The following is a 9328-nucleotide window of genomic DNA, read 5'->3' as shown; positions in this document are numbered from 1 at the left end:
CATGAGACTAAAGTCAGTGTAAATATAATATGGCCAATATTATAGTTATTATATTAATCATTATTAGTTATTACAGCAGTGAACTTGAACAATTCACGTAAACAATTCACTTTTATTGTCACATCACATGTGCAGGTACACTGGTACAGTATGGAAGAAATATAGTATCATCAGAATTCAAGTATTTTTAGACATTGAATTTATGACACTGATTTTTTATCCTCCAAATTTCCCTGCAAAAATATTCACCTGCAAAAATTCACCTGCAAAAATTCACCTGAAAAAAATTCACCTGCAAAAAATTCATCTGCAAAAATTCACCTGAAAAAAATTCACCTGAAAAAATTCGCCTGCAAAAATTCAACTGCAAAAGTGATGAACTTTAATGACCCAAGCCAGAGCAATCAGCACCAGATCGAGTCGAGTGGCTCTCAGCCAATTAAATTACGCTGTTTGATCACATGACACCGTTAGCCAGCAGTGTGTCTCCTAAAAGAGAGCTGTTTAAAGGTGAGTGATTAAGTTTTTCTCCTAAATAGAGATCATTACAGAACGCCTAGTCCTACTTAAAATCCCATTTATTTTTATTATTTTTTTTATCATCTACTCGAACTAAGGAAAACGTTTGACTAACTCAAAGACAATTTCCACGCCTCCCCTGCCTGTCTGCAGAGGCAGTTTTGAATTTAGGAGCAGCAAGATGGAAGCGGCAAACCCTGGCGATTCTCCGGTAAGTATATTGTTATTTATCTTCAAGTTTGTCTTTTGAAACGTTAATGTTATTTAAATCCGTTGCTCACGTATAAAGTACACAGACGGGGTCTTTGCTCAACTCGTCTGAGGCGTGTCTCACTAAGCGCTACATGCTAGCATCCTGCTAACCGAGCTACCATTTACATGCTGTGCTTTAGAAAATAGGATACTCGTTAAAAAAATACTCCGCAGATATTGATAGATAGACGAACACTGCAAATATAATGTTGGAAACGAGAACGGCCTTTGGTGAAGGGGTAAAATACACCATGAATAAAGCCATATAGTGAATTGGCTGCCATGGTTGCAGAACAGCCTGATTTAATGACAAGAATGGGGAAGAGTGAGGTGAAGTGAACCAAAGCCACAAAACACAGTCAGAAGAGGCGGCAAAAGGGCAGTGATCTGTCCGTCAGTATGAAGTTGGTGTGTGCTTTGGTAAACAAAAACTCCAGACCGGTAGCAGGAAGATGGGAGACTCGTGTTTCACTGGAATAGTGGTGAATTAAAACATCCTTTGTTGGGGACATTTCGGTGTAAATGCATCCATACAGGTGAGACAGAGGCAGACCAGACAGTGAAGAAAACAAGGCAAACATTAGAAATATTAAAACTGAAATATAGGATTAATATAACATACAATTTGGGAAAATGTAAGGAACGCAATGTAAATGATATTGTAAAGTCATTAAAACAGCATACTCTGATTAAAAGAAACATGTAATTGGGTAGGATAATAATGTTAAAAAAACATGTACAAGATGGGTATGTATACTTGTAGCCAGAATTTAACAACTATAAAGTTGTAGCATGTCAGTACCTTACCCCATCCATTATATCCACACTTTCAGAAAAGGATATGGTCAATATCTTTACAAATACTATCTAAACTTAAACGGGATATTCCCTCTGCTTCTTCTGCTTCTCGTATACACCCTCAGGGTTTGTGATCAGCCAGCGGCTGATATGATCATTAATCCTGTAAAATAATATTCTTTCGGTTTATGAATCTGTTTGCATGGATTTCTTAATCCGTTTCCACTGTTAGCAGAAGTTGTGCATGCAGTTTTGGTGTGCTGCTCTCCAAGACTACAAGCTGCGTTAAAGTTGGAAGTAACTGGCCGATGTTCCACTGTTAAAAGACCATCTGTTCATCAAGAAATGACCAGGTGAAAAAGTCATAAACTAAACACTCTGCATGAGCATGGAATTTAGGATGCAACTTTATATCTTACCTGCTCTACACTCAGGGCTTGAATTACAACAACAGTCAATCACATAAAAAATTATACTTTTGGTAGTTCTGTGTCTCTGTCTCTCTCCTCCAAACCCAGATGGCTGCTGGTACTGAACCGGGTTCTGGTTCTGCTGGAGTTTTTCCTCTGCACTGTCACTTCATGCTGCTCAGTGTGAGGGATTGTTGCGGTTGAGTCCATATGTCCTGCGAACAACTGCTGGGCAATGACACCATGCAATCTTCTGGGATTCCTTGGATAGAAAACCTGTGAACTGCACTTGTCCTTGGTCTTCACAGCTCACCTTTTTACTGTTTATTGAATCAAAATGCTCCAGTGACATGGATTCTACATTGTAACTGATGTGATGTTCTATAAAGTGGTTTTAATAAAAAAAAGGCAAAAATTAGTTTGTTTCTTTATTCAATTTTTGAACAGCGATACTCATTCAGTAAATGCAAATTATTTACACGGCAGTACACTATAGGCATAAATCTAGACCCCTAGATAAAACATGATGGCATTATAGCAGTGACAACTCCTCCACAGTAGCAGGTGGGATTTTTCTGTTTTGAGGACGGCTCCTTTTACCTGTCACTACAGATGGTCTGTTTATGTTTTGATTGAGAGCCTTTTTTTGGGCAGCTGAAGAGGAGAAGTCCATCTTATGGCCAACCTCTGGCTGTATCTTGGTCATATTACCCAGCAAAACCCAGTATGCAGGTTCATCTGTAACAGTCCTTGTGCCACGGATCAACACTGTTGCTTCTACATTAAACAGAAGAGCAGTGACGTGGGTGCAGGTCTCCGTGACTCCGGCCTTACAGCTGCAGCGGGCGGCTTCAACCTTCCCTGTGATGCTCACAGTGACCCATGGCTGCAATGCAGGTTCATTCAGTCTTTGAGAGTGCAGGACCTGAAACACACACAAAGTTCTTGTCTTTAAATGAACTATGAGCCAAGGCTGACATAAATGTTTTATCTACTTAATCATAAATGTAACAGTGTTTAGAAAGTTAGCACATACATGTAATTTTTCATTTCTTTATGTGTCCATTGCTGCAGGTTATAGTGTAAATCTGCCTGTTCTGTCAGAAACCTGCCTGCAGAAAATGAACCTAAAGTATGTAATGCAAGGATGTAATCACTTTCAAAATGGAGAAAGCATAAAGTGACAATTATGAATCACCTTATATGATAAGGAGATTCTGCAGGTCATTAATCAATGTATAAAACTAAAATAAAATGTATTTTTAGTGACACAAGATACAAATATGGAAGCAAGATGTATAATCGCTCAGTTTGGGGAAATTGTGGGTAGCCTGCAAGGGCCTCAACTTCTCCATACCCACAATGTGCAACAAATGGGCACAGCTGATCTTCAACAGTGGAACATCGGCCAGTTACTTCCAACTTTAACACAGCTTGTAGTCTTGGAGAGCAGCACACCAAAACTGCATGCACAACTTCTGCTAACAGTGGAAACGGATTAAGAAATCCATGCAAACAGATTCATAAACCGAAAGAATATTATTTTACAGGATTAATGATCATATCAGCCGCTGGCTGATCACAAACCCTGAGGGTGTATACGAGAAGCAGAAGAAGCAGAGGGAATATCCCGTTTAAGTTTAGATAGTATTTGTAAAGATATTGACCATATCCTTTTCTGAAAGTGTGGATATAATGGATGGGGTAAGGTACTGACATGCTACAACTTTATAGTTGTTAAATTCTGGCTACAAGTATACATACCCATCTTGTACATGTTTTTTTAACATTATTATCCTACCCAATTACATGTTTCTTTTAATCAGAGTATGCTGTTTTAATGACTTTACAATATCATTTACATTGCGTTCCTTACATTTTCCCAAATTGTATGTTATATTAATCCTATATTTCCGTTTTAATATTTCTAATGTTTGCCTTGTTTTCTTCACTGTCTGGTCTGCCTCTGTCTCACCTGTATGGATGCATTTACACCGAAATGTCCCCAACAAAGGATGTTTTAATTCACCACTATTCCAGTGAAACACGAGTCTCCCATCTTCCTGCTACCGGTCTGGAGTTTTTGTTCACCAAAGCACACACCAACTTCATACTGACGGACAGATCACTGCCCTTTTGCCGCCTCTTCTGACTGTGTTTTGTGGCTTTGGTTCACTTCACCTCACTCTTCCCCATTCTTGTCATTAAATCAGGCTGTTCTGCAACCATGGCAGCCAATTCACTATATGGCTTTATTCATGGTGTATTTTACCCCTTCACCAAAGGCCGTTCTCGTTTCCAACATTATATTTGCAGTGTTCGTCTATCTATCAATATCTGCGGAGTATTTTTTTAACGAGTATCCTATTTTCTAAAGCACAGCATGTAAATGGTAGCTCGGTTAGCAGGATGCTAGCATGTAGCGCTTAGTGAGACACGCCTCAGACGAGTTGAGCAAAGACCCCGTCTGTGTACTTTATACGTGAGCAACGGATTTAAATAACATTAACGTTTCAAAAGACAAACTTGAAGATAAATAACAATATACTTACCGGAGAATCGCCAGGGTTTGCCGCTTCCATCTTGCTGCTCCTAAATTCAAAACTGCCTCTGCAGACAGGCAGGGGAGGCGTGGAAATTGTCTTTGAGTTAGTCAAACGTTTTCCTTAGTTCGAGTAGATGATAAAAAAATAAAAAAAATAAATAAATGGGATTTTAAGTAGGACTAGGCATTCTGTAATGATCTCTATTTAGGAGAAAAACTTAATCACTCACCTTTAAACAGCTCTCTTTTAGGAGACACACTGCTGGCTAACGGTGTCATGTGATCAAACAGCGTAATTTAATTGGCTGAGAGCCACTCGACTCGATCTGGTGCTGATTGCTCTGGCTTGGGTCATTAAAGTTCATCACTTTTGCAGTTGAATTTTTGCAGGCGAATTTTTGCAGGTGAATTTTTTTCAGGTGAATTTTTGCAGGTGAATTTTTTGCAGGTGAATTTTTGCAGGTGAATATTTTTGCAGGGAAATTTGGAGGATAAAAATTCAGTGTCATAAATTCAATGTCTAAAAATACTTGAATTCTGATGATACTATATTTCTTCCATAGTACAGCACATGTGAGTGAACTCTGTGTCAAACACTGAGCTTCAGTAAAGATTCAAGTTTCAGTTATTTATATTTCCCATCACCATAAATCTTCACTCAAAGACAAGAATCTTTTACAGTGTATAAATATGTATAGATGTATTATATGTAAGAGACAAATAATGTTCATTTAATTTGTTGGCATTACTAAATTTGGCTCAATGCTTACATATATGTGCAAAATGAAAATGTACGAGCTGTGATAACTGTTTCTGATAGAATGAAGAGTAGACTGATATATTAAATATTCCTTTATTGGATGAGGAAATCAGACCATGTCATAACTGCTTTAAGTCATACAGAATAGATATCAGAGCCTTAAACATGCTGACTTCTGCTAAATGGGTCAAACTGGGCAGAAAGTCTACAAACACATAACATCCTTATAGAATATGATGTAACATTATAGAAAACCCACAAAACGCTACGTCCAGATGAACAGATTCAACTTTTGGAGATTTACTTTGCTGGATGATTGAGAATGCATCAAGACGAAATATTGTTTGGTCTGGGTCTAAACAGAGTGCATTGAGTGCATAGCTGGATTGGCCATCGGGCATACCGGGCATTTGCTGGCCGCTGGCGATATTTTGTTTTTATGGGCCGATGGATTTTTATTTTTTTTTAGGAAGGGTATAGATAATGAAAGGTGTTGGATTGGTCAATTGGTCATGATCGACTCTTGGCTGGACCAATTACAGCCGAGGAGGCCGGATGCACCCTCCCCCTTGTTTAGCAATCACGTGATTTTCGCGCATTGCATGCCAGGAACTCGTGGCAAAACAATCCAAGTACCGCATCAAATGCAAGCGTTTGCAGCGCTGCAAAATGTTCATTCTCCGGTTCCAATACCTTCTTGTTTTTTCTTTGCCGCACAAAAAAGGAATGTACAAAACAAAAGGAGAACAATGCCGGTCCGTACAAAGACAGACTCGACGAAAAGACAAAGAAAAGATACGAGGAAAAAATCAAAGGAGTGAAAGTGTCAGACCCTTACGAGCACACAGAGGGACAAAAGACATTAGCGTGCTGCCCAACTTTCACCACGCTCAGATTTATAATTACACGGTTCTTGGAGTGAGTGCATACACTCATGAAGTTTAGTAACTTCAGGTCACTGCAACAAGCCCAGGTACAGTTTACCGACGGATGGGTGCAGGACCTTGAAATGCACCGTGTAGAACGAAAGACCATCGTACGAACAAAGGTAAGTTTACCAGTCTCACAAATCGTCGTCATAAATACACATTCGTTAACCGTTTATTAATATAACCTTTGAGCTCAACGGTAATTAATTAGTAGTGGAAATAATTTCTGGTAGCATTACAGAAATGTAGCAGTGACAATAATATTGTATGTTGTAATCGCACTGGACAATTAGTGATACAAAACAACTGTTTTCTCCTGTGAATAAAAGTATATGTTTTTGTCAATGTACCATGGTAATAACAGAAGCGAAACGCAATATTGTGTCAGGAAAATTCACTATTTATGCACAATAAACAAAGGAGCATAGCGCCACAATTTCTGTTCAGCGCCAGACTTGCTTGTAACCTATATCACCAATTATGTTAAGAAAAATGACGCATTAACTACAACAAAACTCTGACCTTTGTGGGAATGCTTGGAGCAGACTAACATGTGAGCTGGAGTGTTCTGGGACGTTATATTTGGTATATCCAGACCATCCGTCGGCTCTTACTTCGGAAACATGGCTTAAAAATGTCTCTTCAACGATGTAATCCGATAAAAAAAACGATCTCTCTACCCGTCGGCTTCCCGTGGCTGTCATGCGACCGACTATTGAAGTTAATAATACAACAGCTTCTTGCCATTTTTTGTGTTTCTTTTTATTGCTGTGTAACTGAGTTCAATTGAAAGCCTGCGTGCGCTAGTACCTCTTGCCACAAGTTCCCAGAATCCTTTGCGGTTTAACACTGAATGACGTCAAATTTTCAATCTTTATCCTGGTGGGCCGGTCTCTAGTCAAAATGCCCGGGCCAATTTTTTGTCCCAGTCCAGCCTTGATTGTGTGTGACGTCTTCTTTTGCGCAGGCAACATGAGCCTGCACACATTAATTTTGTGATAAGTGATATTATTGAAAATTCTCTGTGTGTAAGTACAGTTTAGTGCTGTCTGATCATCACTCTGATTGACTGCTGTAGAAGTGAACAGTGTTACTTTGACCTTTAACCTCGCTGCGCTGTGTTGTTTCCTCTTTTTCAGATCACAAAATCATCACAGCTGAGTCTGGACAGGACGTCACTCTGACATGTCAAGCTCAAGCTCACATCGTCATAGTTGTAGAGTGGAGCAGAACTGAAGAACAGAACTGGAAGATGAAGAACTTGTCCTTTTATATCAGCATGGATGACTTGTTCCAGATTACCAGCATCCATCTTTTGAGAACCAGGTGGATCTGAAGGACAGACAGATAGCTGATGGAGACGTGTCTTTGATTCTGAAGAATGTGAGACAAGATGATGCTGGAACATACGAGTGTCATGTCATCAAGAGAGCTGGAAAACCTTTGAAGCTCATCAGCGTCATCAGTCTGAAAGTTGGTTCTCTAAGTGAGTGAGGAGTGTTCAGTGTGTTTGAGATCTTCGGCTCTTTTAGCTGCGCTGCCTTATTGCTCCTAAATAGCTCTGTTTTCACGATCACTGAGATCCTTCTATTTTAGCCTAGCTGTGAATGATCTGTATTGGTAGTGTCCCGATTCGAAATATTGAGGCAAGGAACAAACCAACACTGGCCCAGAAGAGTTCAGTCAAATGATGATTTATTGAATACACGTGTGGGAAGATGTACACTGCAACTCATCAGCATAGATCTTCTCCAAACAACTCAATTCAGAATAGTTTTATTCATCTCAGGGTTCAGCCCCTTCTGCATCTGCAATGTACATAATTATGCTTACCGTATTTTCACAACCATAAGGCGCACTTAAAAGTCTTAGATTTTCTTCAAAAAGTACGGCGCGCCCTATAGCGCAGTGCGCCCTGTGTCTTGTAAGGAGGACGTAGTAGAGAACACCATGAGAATGCTAAAGGGTGAAGTGTGTGCGTTGACTTTATTGCACATACCTGTATAAAAGAACAGGTATGTGCGTTATGCAGGACATCGTTGTTTTAACAACCCTGAAAATGGCAAAGAGACACGCTTACGAAGCACAGTTTAAACTGAAGGCCATCAGCTACGCGGAGGAACATGGAAATCGAGCAGCGGCGAGAGAATTTAAGAATAATGAATCGATGGTTCGCAAGTGGAGGAAGCTGGAAAACAAGCTCCGACAGGTCAAGAAGACGCAGCTGACATAAGGCGATCATCGAGCAAAGAACGAGCGGGAGAAGCGTTTCGACGGTCACCATTTGGCTAAAAGCAGTTTCACTTTCACTTTTTATGAAACGGTGCCATTTTTCCATCCGGACCAGGACTACGGTAGCGCAGCAACTTCCACCGGATTATAAGGAAAAGCTGGCCATCTTCCGCTCCTACTGCAGCAAACACATCGGCGACAAACACATCCAGCGATGGATGACCGATGGAGACCACAGTTTCACCAAGAGTGGAAGGCAGCGCCGGGCGAGTTACGCCACAATTTGCCAATGGATTGTAGATGCTTGTGCTAACATGGCTGCTGGCACTGTTGTTCGAGCTTTCGCAAAAGCCGGCATCATTTCCGAGGAGCCGCACGGCACGGAAAGTGACTCTGACAGTGAAGAAAGTGAACCTGGCATGTTTGATGGAGATTTAGCGCAGCTGTTCAATTCAGACACAGAGGATGAGGACTTCGATGGGTTTGATTGATGATAAAAATGTGAGTACCAAACTTTGTTTTGCTCCTGCTTTATTTTTAAATACGCACACTTGTATGCTTGTGTGTTGTTGATGATGACGATTACTGGTAATAAAAATGTGAGTGAGGTACCGAACTCAGGTTTGCTCCCGCTTTATTTTTTAAATACGCATACGGTACTTGTATGCGCCCTATGATCCAGTGCGCCTTATGTGTGTGTTAAATACAGTAATGGCACACATAACTGAGACTGCGCCTTTTAGCACAGTGCGTCTTATGGTCGTGAAAATACGGTAAGTTACAGTAAATCATCATGTGGCGGAGGTGTGGTCCGGCGCGCGGCTGCAGGGGAGGAGTGGTGCAGTGGGCTCAACGGGGCGGTGCTGGTAAGAACAGCTGATGG

At 40.5% G+C, this 9328-nt stretch overlaps 2 long non-coding RNA genes across 5 annotated transcripts; one reads left to right on the top strand and one right to left on the bottom strand.

The window, feature by feature from the left end:
- The first annotated feature begins 333 nt into the window (after nucleotides 1–333).
- Nucleotides 334–2397, top strand: LOC112432534 (uncharacterized). Of its 3 annotated transcripts, XR_013094856.1 has the most exons (4): nucleotides 381–510; nucleotides 673–730; nucleotides 1802–1922; nucleotides 2088–2397. It is a non-coding gene; the product is annotated as an uncharacterized LOC112432534 (long non-coding RNA). The 3 variants fall into 3 exon arrangements; XR_003023085.2 differs by having other exon boundaries at nucleotides 334–510; nucleotides 618–730; nucleotides 1802–2397; XR_003023088.2 differs by having other exon boundaries at nucleotides 347–510; nucleotides 1802–2397.
- Nucleotides 2398–2400: 3 nt separating this feature from the next.
- Nucleotides 2401–4936, bottom strand: LOC143414327 (uncharacterized). Of its 2 annotated transcripts, none has more exons than XR_013094860.1 (3): nucleotides 4755–4936; nucleotides 4532–4644; nucleotides 2401–2904 (listed from the first exon to the last, which is right to left on the bottom strand). It is a non-coding gene; the product is annotated as an uncharacterized LOC143414327 (long non-coding RNA). The 2 variants fall into 2 exon arrangements; XR_013094861.1 differs by having other exon boundaries at nucleotides 4532–4589.
- Nucleotides 4937–9328: the final 4392 nt, after the last annotated feature.

Source organism: Maylandia zebra, linkage group LG3, assembly GCF_041146795.1.
Source record: "Maylandia zebra isolate NMK-2024a linkage group LG3, Mzebra_GT3a, whole genome shotgun sequence".
Taxonomy (NCBI): Eukaryota; Metazoa; Chordata; class Actinopteri; order Cichliformes; family Cichlidae; genus Maylandia; species Maylandia zebra.
The sequence above is the reverse complement of the archived record's forward strand: the minus strand, read 5'-3'. Positions and strand labels throughout refer to the sequence as shown.